Below are 12,982 nucleotides of genomic sequence, written 5' to 3'. Positions count from 1 at the left end.
ACAATACCTTTAAATTCCCCAAAGATTCTCAATATCTCTGTGTCCTGTGGTGAATGCTTGGAGCTGACTATGAAGATATTCTTTAATGACACTTTTATTTGCTTTCCCAAACAAGAAAACTCTACACTGTTTCTTTGTTGTTCTTTTTTTGCAATTTCCACTGACACAGAAGCCACAACGATATTATAGTCGCTAATACCATCTTCTAGATTAACTCCCTCAAAAAGATCAGGTCTGTTTGTCGCCAACATTTCTAATATGTTCCCCCCTCGAGTTGGTTTTTTAAGCAATTGCTCAAGGTCCCTGCCATCTGGCAGGGAATATTTCCTTAGTGGTGACCCTGCATCAACTGAGAAATGCGTCATGCAACTTTTTGTAGGACTCGTCGTATTGTGCATTAAGAATATGGCCATCTTTTGTTCTGAATAAAGCTGTACCAGTTCTACGGAACATTTCAACTAGAATTAGTGAATGTGCAGTGTAAAGACAGGGCAATTATTGTAGGGATTATTCAAGTGTCATAAAGCATCAGAGTATCATGGCTACAAGTGGTATGTAACTGACCAACAGAGCTTCTACTTAACCACAACAATGGCAGGCTTGTAAAGACACTTGCTAGGTGTTTCCAAAGAGGTATATATAAGATAAAATGAAGCGATGCACTGCAGCAGAGATATTGTTATATAAGAGAGATATGACTGCCATTTTCTTTTTTTTTTTTGAGTTGGTAGAAAGAGAGGAAAGTGTGTCTTGATGAAGAGAGGATGCAAACATTTTATAGCTCTTCCTATTGTAACAGATTTGTTAATAACATGGATTTTTGGTTTAATATAAATAACATGAAGTAAATTACAGTGTCTGTTTATTTATTTGACAAACAGTTCATCTCACTGCATCAGAATACGAGTTTCTCTCATTAGTCTAAATGGTCAACAAATAGCAACATATGGTGGCTGTGTTGGGGACGACCTTCACAGCAGAAGGAAGAGGTAAAGTTTACCACTGAGAAGACTTAAGGACATTTACTATTACACTTCCTAGAAAATTTATTTCCGATATCTTTGATGGTGTCTGTTTGGCACGCAGCTGTAAAAACATTTATGACTTCACAGTTAGAAGTTAGAAAACACTTCTGATTCAAAAACTCTAATTCGTTACCCCACAGGTAGTAAAAAAAGAATAGAATGCACTGGCGACCAAACAGAGACCAAGTCCTTAAATCTTTGAATCGTAAGTATAATGCAATGCAATTGTAACAGTGACTGTTGAAATACTAATTGTATTCTTTGTTCCATATATTTGACAGTGAGGATACATTGCGAAAAGGAGAACATCACCAGTAAAAAACAGAATAAAATTATGGAAACTGAACAAAATTTTCTCCAGAGACAAGTAATGGAACTTTATGAAACATGAACAGAAGTATGTCAACCAAAGATCAGATCAAATATATTCCATTGATCATAGCATGCAATAGCAATTTCGTCACACTATCGTGATCCTTAATCAGCTTGAAACACTTCGGAAGCAACAACGTTTATGGTAGAATTGATTTTTCATTGTGATATAAACGAATTTTATATACATAACAGTGACAATAATGAGAAGCCATCTTCTCACAAACATATGTCACGAAGGAAATTTTCCACTACTATTGACTTTTTGTTATATTTCAATAATTAAATTACAGTCTGTACCTTTTATTGTCAGTAAAAATGGAATCAAGTGTCAATGAGAAAAATAACACTAATGGCAGTGATCAAGAAAATTCTGAATAAGAATCTAATGTACTAGATAATAAGAATCACAATGCATCACAACAGAATGGAAATGTCACACTTGAAAATAGTATACAGCTGAACTAGACTGCAATGAAAGGACAGAATGTTAGAGCAAATGACATCACATGGCTAACAGTGATGAGGTTAAGTCACAATCCTCATTAGGAAACATATTTTTTCATAATAATTTGGATAGAAAAATGCAACAAAATAGGAAACTTTCAAAGCTCGATATTGAGCGAATGGAGCCGATAAACACACTCAGGCTGTATGCACGTTAGACAGTGTAATCTTCCCCTCCCTCACATCAAAATAAAATATTTTAATAAGCTTCGAGAGGAGTAAGATTTACAGTAAACTTTTTTACTAATCTTCTTTTCTTGTAGTTGGCTCCATTTATTCACGTCTAGGGGCTGATTCTTGAAGCTGAAATTTTGATATTATAGGTTCACATGATTCCAATTGACATGATAATGCTGAAGACAGAAGCATGCCCATTAATACCCCATTTTGCGATACTAACAATATTCCAAAGAGCTTAGAAACTTTCTTGACAAATGAATTTTTATTATTTTATAAATGAATCCAGGAATAAATTTAATAATTACTGTCAGATTTTTCAGTAAATAATAGGAATTTTAAGTGTGCCAAATATTTTGTAATTTCACATGTTTCTAAAAGAAAAGTAATTTTAACTGTACATACAGAGTTAGTACACATCGATTGCAACAACGAAAATATAGTAATTTCTTTTTATAATTAGCAGTCTGAAATATAATACATTATATACCAAATCATATTAAATTCTTTTAGCTAAAAACCTGAAATAATATTAACCTGTTTAAAAGGTAGATAGTATTTTTGGTACTGATAACTTCTCTTGAAAAAAGGTAATGTTAGAGGAGGGTGTCCCTTTACAATATCCCCCTCAGAAAATTGGGAGGCAATGCATTTACAATATTTTTTGACAGAACATAAGGGTTGCCAATGAGTCAACAAAATGGTAACAAAAGATAGAATAAAGATGTATGAAAGTATCTGATATATAACATATTACAGAAAAAAAGAAATATATACGTCATAATCTATACATATGTCAGGACATGGCATACAGATTTTCAGTTCTGTGGAACATAGTCTCAAGATAAATAATACAAAGTTAAAACTATAATACTGCAACATTAAACTATAGTAATAAGTACAAACCCTATGTAAGTTACTAGAATTACAAATTGCAAGTTTACAACCACAAAATCACATCTTACATCTTCAAAAGAGAAGAGAAAAAAATCGGAGCCTAAGTTTACGACGAGTGAGCCGACTGAAAAACTGACAATAACGGTAGCAGAACAGGAGAATATACTCAATCATGAGTAGGAATATAGCACATAATCAATCAGCCACATAAACAAATGTATTTAAGGATATGTTGACTCATGAAAGGACAAAATAATGAAAAAATTTTAGGGCCTAAGCTTAAATGTGGGGACCGGCCCATTAATCAATCCACACTGCGTACAAACCAGCAAAAAATGTTTTGGCACAGCAAAATTAATAAAGATCATAATCATATCAATAAGTTCAATCATATGTAAAGAATAATTATAAGAACCGTCTAGTCTCAATCAATAGTTGTACCCTCTCCTTCAGTACACACAAACAGTTGCAATGACCAGGAGTACCCAACACAGAGTGAAGCATGAGATAGCCCACAACTCATGTTCCAGCCAGATACAATATTGAAGTACTCAGAATAAATACTGGTAATCAGCGTTATAAATAGCTTTGAATGATGACATTTTGTGAGCAGCTTGAGGACCAAAATCAGTGTTTGAAAGCAGACTTGTAGACATATTATTAAGTTGTCTATACCAGTAAATGTCTTCCATAGTATTTGCTAATTGTCCAAACAAACTAACCTACATACACAAAGACCTAGAAGATTCATTTACAAATGATAAAAAAACATACTGATTTAAAGTTATATAATGTATTGGGAAGTCAATCACTCTACTTGAAAAAAACACTCATTTGTGTGGAATAATACTGTCTTTGGCAGTTTTGTCTAACAATTTACAAATCTCAGTCACAACACTGATGTAGTTGACAGATGCTTGAGTACATTACCCAGCACCTATGCTCTCTTGTAAGTCGCCTAGTCCACCAGGATACACCCATACAGCAGTGTGGGGAGTGGATCCGCCCACATCTTCCAGTTTCCTCCCTAGAGTTCTCATAACACTCTCCTACAGATAGGTAACTTCCTGTCTGACATCCACATCAAATATGAAAGCATTGTTTTGTGTACTAAATTTGTTGTTCAATACCTTTGTCACGTCACACAGCATATAATCTCCCTATTTACATTGCAAAAGCGATTATGTAGGATTTGCATCAGAAAAAATCAAAAGGTGTTCACATATGAAACATTAATAAACAGAGTTAACTTCAATGAAATAAATGAACTAACGAAGTGATGCACACAGATATACTAAGATACTATTCCTAACTTTTACAGCACAAATTATGAACAATGTTCTATTTCAAAATTGTAAAAGGATCTACTCACTTAGTCTAATGGAATATATGTATCAAATTATAAAGCACAAATCTATTATAAAATATAATTATATAGTCTATAATAGGTTTAACACACTCTATAGATAAGACAGAGCTTTAGAAGTCACATCCTCTTACATACCAAATTCCCGAGAGAGAAAACACAATTACACAGTCTGATGAATGTGCAAACATAGTGTATATTTTCTTCTGGACTAGCGATCATTATACATCCATGTTCGGAGATCATGTTGTAACCTCCCCACCATAAAAATATATAATTGTCTTTCACATTCAGTGTGACCTTCCAAAAAATGAATTGTGTAACCTATCAATAATAAAATGCGACTAATCTCTCAATAAAATTGCGGCTGACTTATAACCTTTCAATAATTGACTGTGAATTTAAACTGGTAAATTTTGGACGTCAGCAGTGCTGTGTCATGGCCCTGAAAATTCATTCTGTATAAACTGAAAAATCTTACCTCAATTAGGTCGACGGATAACGCGTATATATCTGCTCCTATAAGAAATTTTTCTGGCGCAGCTAAGTGCAATGCTGGCCGATAGGTTTTTTATGTATAAAACGAAACAACTGATTTTTCTTTTCAATAATCGGGATGACCAAGGATTGGAGAAATGGGTGAATTCTTTCAATTGAGATGAATGTCAAAAGTTACTTTTTATGAGAAAGATTATTATTAACAGAGTTTTTTTAAAACATTTACATTGGGACTTGATATAACAATACTACATATGCGCGACGCTGCTTTTGCCTTATACCATAACCCTCAGGCTCCGCCATCGCTCCACACGACCGGCCCAGCCAACACAATACACCACACTGCTCGCTAGCAACTACTTACTCCTACTGCTACATAGTTCCTACTACAGTCAACACTGCTCTTTGGTCTCAGATTCTCTTATAGCTTACATATTGCAGGCAGTGCGTGATCAATCCATCGAAATTACATCTGCTTGAGTGCGTGAACAACAAATTCCTTAATCATGGACCTCGTACATAACCCTCCACTGGGGGGGGGGGGGGGGGGGGGGGGCAAAAATTTGGCATGAGCAACAAATTTTTCTATAATCTATATAGTTTAGTAAGACTACAGTCACAGAGTATATACATCATTGATAAGTGCAGAACATATTAAGAAATGAAATAGAGTGCACTTGCACTGAGTACAAAACATATTCAGAAATGACAAAGTATATACGCAGTGAGTACAAAATATATTAACAAATGACATAAAGCGCACATGCACTGTGTAAGTGTTTACCATTTTACAAGAATTTAAACAAATTGAGAAATGAAATAAAGTGCAAACGTAGTGTATAACTCTTTACATTTTACAAGAATTTAAACATTTTGAGAAATGCAATAAAGTGCAAATGCACTGTATAAGTCTTTAGCATTTTTACAACAAATAAACATATCAAGGAGTGAAATAAAGTGCATACGCTCTGTAGAAGTCTTTAGCATATTTAGGACAACTGATCTTGTTAACAAATGAAATGAGGTGCACACGCACTGTAGAAGTCTTTAGCATATTTAGGACAACTGATCTTGTTAACAAATGAAATGATGTGCACACGCACTGTATGTGTCTTTATCATTTTACAAGAATTTAAACGCACTGTATAAATCTTTACCATTTTATAAGCACTAGGAAAGGAATGGGAAGGATTGCATCATGGTTGTAGCACAGTTGGTTGCACGTAGCTGCACTGAAAGTCCATGTCTTTCTACAGAAGCACAACACCAAGTGAGACAATCTGAATTTCTCTTCCCTGAAATATTTATCAGTGTAGCCAAGACACTGAAATGTTGTATTAATATTGTATGTTATCATTTTGGTAGTACATTAGGTACACCAAACAGTAGGACCATAATGACATCTCCATCGTTCAAGGTGGTGGACAGCTTGATATGTCAACACAACATTCTTGTAGAATCCATACTCTCAATCAACAGAGAATTAGTACAAAAACCAAATATAATTTTCCATGATCATGAGGATGTACAGGACATACGGATACTGCAGTAATTGCTGGTTATTAGGTCAGAAGGTGAAGGATACAATTATTGGCATTCATTGGCTATTTACACAGCATTTAAGTAGTATGTATGGAGTATTACAGAACATTATTCATAAGTCATCTTAATACAGTAATTATGGGCACTCAATGGCCAGTTGCAAAGCATTGTTTTATGCATTATTCAGAAGTCATCATTCAAAGCAAGAGTTAATTATTGGCATAGCATTTATGCATAAGTCATCTAATTATAGTAATTATTGACATCATAAGTCATCTCATTACAGTAAATATTGGCACTCATTGTCCAGTTACAAAGCATTTTTTTGCATTATTCAGAAGTCATCATTCAAAGCAAAAGTTAATTATTGGCATAGGATTTATGCATATGTCATCATATTACAGTAATCAGTGGCACTCATTGGCCAGTTACTAAACATGTAGCAAGTATTGACTATTACAAAACACTATTCATAACTCATCTGATTGCAGTAATTATTGGCATTCATTTATGAATATGTCATCTCATTACAGTAATCAGTGGCATTCATTGCCCACTTACAAAGCATTTTTTGCGTTATTCAGAAGTCATCATTTATGCACAAGTCATCATATTACAGTAATCATTGGTATAGCATTTATGCAGTGTGTGATGTCCGGAATTAAAAAAAAAGTGTGGGTGGTAATTTTTTGTTTTTGTTTTGTTGAAAGGAAAGAAAGAAAAAAGGGTGAATAAAGGTGAAGGGAAGTGGTTCTATTTTTACTGGAATGAACTTATTGATGGACATCACAAAAATTTATTTTACCTATATTTTTTTTTTTACACATCGAAGAAGACAACACAACACATATAAAAGAAATCATCACACTAATATTATCCACAGAATGATCGTTTCACAAGACACTTTCTAGCTCGACTGACTCTTAAGACTGAACTAGACTCGACTGACTCTACTCTCTCTCTGGACCACAGCCTCTTCACGTCCCTCTGGACCAGAGATTTCAACTGTGATTAGCACGCCGATTATTTAATTAATCGTACAGCAGCTGGGCGCGCGCTTGGCGCGTCATTTAAATGGGGTTAAACGCACACCGCGAGAGGCGTGGGCTAGCGGTGTCTTACAGGTATCGCCACACGGCCCCCTCTACTGGTGCGTAAGTTTTTCAAACTTCGCGGCAGTACCAGATTTGAGTTGACGAACAAGGTTGTGCAGTGTTTGCACCAGCATTATACAACATTTTCAAACATATGACAAGTACATACATATATAAAGAATTATAGCCTAAAGTACAAAGTTTAAGTAAATATACATAAATTGTTGCAAAAATTACAAAATAGCCACTTTGAAATTGATCAATGGATGATTCATTTTTTTTAGAGAGATGTCTGCCCCGTTGGCAGTCCTGTTATTAAAACAATACCTGCTACCCTGTATTCACAGTTCTTATTGTGTCGACCAGTGAGCACTATGCTTTGCCTCAGTTCAGTGTGGTGCGTCGTGCGAAGCACAGTAAAAGTCACAGCACCACAACTTTGTTTACTTTACAGTTTGCACATCAGGACAATAGGTAATGAATCTGCTTACGACAAAAGAACGCAAAAGGTCATACAATTTGGTTTTAAGTTGTCGATGACAACAAAGTTCATGTCAGTATTGTTGGTGTTTAAGAATGGCTGTGCGTGCACGAGTGCAGTAATTTTGATAAAGTGGTCCATCCACCACGCACCGCGGCACTGCGTACAGCCTCGCGCTCGGGTCCGCTGTTGAGGTATAATAGGCGGTGACACGCCTGGCGGCGCCACCCCTTACGACGGACGCGACAGTACTGGTAGCCGCATCCGAAGACCGTACAACGCAGACTTCCAAGCACATTCCATGGTAGGGATCACTGTGATACGCATCATTGCCCTTTATCGTAGAATTTGAGATTAAACTTATCACTTTGTACGGAAAACACATTTCTATCATATTTTTACTCTTGACTAGTTGATTTCTCTTTATCAACACTATTTGATTTTTTTTTTTACACTGTTCAGAAGGGAGGTTCGACGTCCTGTTCCTTCTGAGAACACATTTTCACAGACACTTCACTTTTGAGCAAAATTACACTTTGCATCTTTTCTCCTTTTATATTAGGTGCACATAGTAAGACTGTTTTGTGTGTAGCCTTCACAAGAGGACATTTAAGTTTTGAATAGGCAAGTTCAAAATTACATAGAAAAAATGGACATGTACATATACATAAAATGATTACCTACTATAGACATGAAATTCAATATACATAATACAAATGAACTTCTTCGTAGCTAAGTTGCTACATAGCCATTGAAATACTTTGCTAGTCGTGACCTGTGAAACTTTACAAAATTCAGATTTATATTGCTAGTTGTTTACATTTACAAAATTTTACAATTAGACATGACATGACATATTTATGTACACGAAATTCAGGTTGTGCCATCTATTTCTTGCTGTGCATGTGCACTAATGGAGTACTATCTCCTTCTTTACAGAATATTGAAATCTATGGCATCTGCCATCAAGAATTCTGCAAAACTCGACGAGAGACCCTAAGTTCTGCAAATTATGAATGGACAAAATATACAAAAGAATAGTGCAAAAACCTCACTACCCCACTATCCATCGTACAGCAGTGGGCAAGGAGGTGGGAGTAGGATCAAGATAGAAGGATTGGGTTATATTCATATTTACAAAATCTTCATCAATACAGTAGTGTTTTCACACATGTGTGCGACGAATAGTGTATCTGTTTCCGTAACGTATGCATCATAAACTTTGCCATTGTGCAAGTGTCACTGACTTTAAGCCAATCCATGTTGTATTCAGTTTCATCCTTTAAAGTTGATCCGAATTGCTGTTTAAGCAAAAAGAAATTCAATGATCATTGTCAATCACTTACTGTAAATCAGTCAAAGATTTTTGCAAGAATCAATGTGAGTACCGTATATAGTTTAATTCACTCATTGAATCAGTCATGTTTAGGTAAATACGCGCTTAATGACACGGTAGTTTATATTCCTGAAAAAAAAATTCGGTCAGTAAACGTACTAATAAATGACTATAGGATCCTTCCATAAGAGGTGTACTTTAGTGAGTATCACGTAGTAAAATAAATATATGAATTTCCTGTAGGTAAAGGAAAATGAATGCGCTTTAGTTTCCATAAAGACAAGAAAATCGCTGTGTCCACGAAGACAGCTGCGTCGTACTGCTTCACACACAAATCTTCAAAAACTTATCCACTTTGCTGAAAGAGAAAGAAAAATCTCATACACTAAAGTATGTTTTCTTGTACTCGTGAATTGTACGTCGTACCGGTAGTCGTGTAGTTTTTGTTTCCTAGTCGAGAACATGAGCAGAGAGCGGGAGACTTCGTATCCTAGCAATTGTTTTATGAGAGTCGCATTTTCTTAACTCTGGTCCAGACAGAACGACATAAAATTGCATAACTTATATACTATCCCACTTACACAAATACATATGTCCATGTCCTCACAGTATCAAGTAATGAGTGCTAGATCTCACCTAAATTACTTCACAGGATAAAAACATTTTTTTAAATAGTGTTAATGTTAGTGAGTTCATAAGTTCATAACCATTAAACACGACCTTCGTAAATGTAGAATACGAATCTTACGAAGGCAGCCTGCATGTATGGTACTACACAATTAGCCTGTGTAAAGAATGAGATTCTATAACGACAGCAATTTTTATTCGCTACGTAAGCAGATTATTTATTTCGCTGTGGCTGATAAACATTTTTCCTCCACAATGACCTATGTACAAAATTTACATTTGTTACGATGGAGAGCACACAATCTCTTTATGCCAAGCGTGAGATAATGGTTTTTTAAATAGGGCACATACCAAATAAGTTTTTCTTTCTCCTTTTTTATTGCCTACACGGCGAATCATTTCTCATTAACATCTATCAGTATTCATACACACGTATTGTTTTCATTCATACAGCTTCATATAATTAATATTCACCTTTCTTCTCATAGAACAGCTTCAATATAAATCGCAAATCATCAAATAATACTACGTGGTGGCATCATTGGCTCACACACAACGAAATCCTCATCATCATCATAAAAACTACCTTATAAACTAAAATTCACATTCATTCTTTCACACTCATTTCAGCACAATCATTCACTCATGCTGGCGTATAGTATAGCATTCTGGTGGCTCTCAAATTCATCACAGTTATTAACATAATAAAATCTTTTTTCTTGTACATAGTTTCCTGTTCTAGAAAATGCCTGTTTAAGGAGTAAGTTTGGTCGCTAACTTCGTTGTCCTTGGCTAGTAGTCAAATTATTCGTAGCATAGTAAATATAATGTAGATTAAATAGTTCTTGGATTGCATGTAATGTTTAACGTAGATTTGCTATAGTTCAATGCGCTATGATTCTTTGCATTGACTAACAATTAATACTAACATTTTAGCTGTAACTAGCACATCCTTTCTCTTTCTCTTACTTTACATACTGCTTTAAGTGGTGGTGGGCGTAAAGTCCTTTAACTTTCTGTGTTGTAGGGTATGCTAATAAATAACATCCAGGGTGAGGAATATCGACGATCCGGTATGGACCTGAGTAAACTAATTGCCATTTCTTAAGCAAACGTTTTAGCCTCGTAGATTTGGGATGGGAGGTGAGCAATACCAAATCATCATTTTCGAACACACGTGTCGGTCTGACCCGTTTATCAAATTTTTTCTTCCGGAGCTCCGCAGTGTGTGCCAGGGTAATGGCAGCTTGCCTTACCTTTTCCTGCAAAGAAATATCGTTCGAAGACAACTTAGGCAGGGGACTTGACCATGAGTTTTTTTTCTGGTTCGTCTGATAATAACTCGGCAGGTGAGAATCCGGTTGAACTATGTGGCAAATTGTTCACAATGTACTCGAACGGAGCGAGGTATTCTATCCATTTGGAATGTTTTGTAGAAGAATGGATGCGCATAAATTGATTAAATTCTTTAAAAATTCGCTCAACGGGGTTACCCTGTGGGTGAAATCGGGAAGTAAGAACATGTTTAATATCGGAATCTTGCAGAAATGATTTCCACTTTGCACTCGTAAAGTACGATGCATTGTCCGTTAGGACAGCGACAGGTTTTCCGACGCGGGCTAGGTAGTCGGCCGAAAAGCGTCGAATGATAGCCGCAACAGTGGCTGTGCGCAAGGCGTACAATTTCACATACTTAGTAAAAACGTCCAATATAGCCAAAATGTATTTAGCACCGCCGCGGGATTGTGGATAGGGTCCGCCAATGTCTACGGAAATCAAATCAAGCGGTTGCTTTGGAAGAATGGGATGCAATTCAATTGATGCATGTTTGTTCAAATATTTTGCCTTCTGGCAAATGATACATTTGCGAATGACCTGCAGGACTCTACGTCGCATGTTAGGAAAATAGCAGAAGCGTAGGATCTTGACGGCACATTTATTAATGCCATAATGTCCCCAGGTTTTGTGGGTGAACAAAATGAAGTCGTCAACATAAGCTTCCGGTAAACATACCAACCAACGCTCTGACACGAGATGGGAACGATGAAACAGTACACCATTGTTGATCTTGTAGTAATTTTGAAGATTAGAATTTGAATTCTGACATAATTTTGTTTTTACTGTAGACCACCTAGGATCGGCATCTTGTAACTGTGCAAAATCCCTGCAGATTCGGTGATAGTAGCGGTTGTAGGATTCGTCATACATTAACATGACCTGAAAGTCGGAAGTTTGCTCATGCAAATCTGAAAGATTTTTCGCATCGTGCGGAAGACGAGAAAGAGCGTCCGCAACAATATTGGTTTCGCCGAAGATGTAAATAATTTCGAAATCGTATTCTTGTAACGACAAACACCAACGAGTGAGCCGGGAATGAAGTAATTTGCAAGACAGTAAAAATGATAAAGCTTGGTGGTCTGTATAGATGCGTGTATGTTTTCCCCAGAGAAAATATTGAAATTTTCGCATAGACCAAATAATTGCAAGGGTCTCGCGTTCCGTAACTGAATACGATCTCTCGCATTCAGTTAAGGTGCGACTGGCAAAACTGATAGGTTTTACTATTGTTCGATCATGTTCAACAGACAGTTGAAACAAAAAGGCCCCAAGTCCATAAGATGACGCATCGGTCGATAGGCAGAAGTCCTTTGACATGTCCGGATGACAGAGGAGTGGTGCGTGGATTAATGATTGTTTAATTTTTTCAAAATCGGCTTGACATTCTGTAGTCCATCGCCAAAGGGAATTTTTCTTTAGAAGATTTAGAAGATGTGGGCTGTTAAGAGCTTGCTGTGTCACGAACTTTCCGAAAAATGACGAAAGACCCAAAAATGGTTTAAGTTGTTTTTTGGTTCGGGGTGCAGGAAAGTTGCGAATTGCTTCAGTCTTTTTAGAGTCCGGCCTGATGCCTTCCGGCGTGATGATGTGGCCAAGGAACTTAATCTGTTGTCGGGCGAACCTTGATTTTTCCAAATTGATTGTCACGCCTGCATCGGCGAATTTAATCAAAATTTGTCTTAGAAGATCGACATGTTCTTCCCAGGTGGCAGTCGCCACAAC

This window comes from Schistocerca gregaria, chromosome 1 (genome assembly GCF_023897955.1).
Source record: "Schistocerca gregaria isolate iqSchGreg1 chromosome 1, iqSchGreg1.2, whole genome shotgun sequence".
NCBI classification, from domain to species: domain Eukaryota; kingdom Metazoa; phylum Arthropoda; class Insecta; order Orthoptera; family Acrididae; genus Schistocerca; species Schistocerca gregaria.
This window is presented reverse-complemented; position numbering follows the sequence as displayed.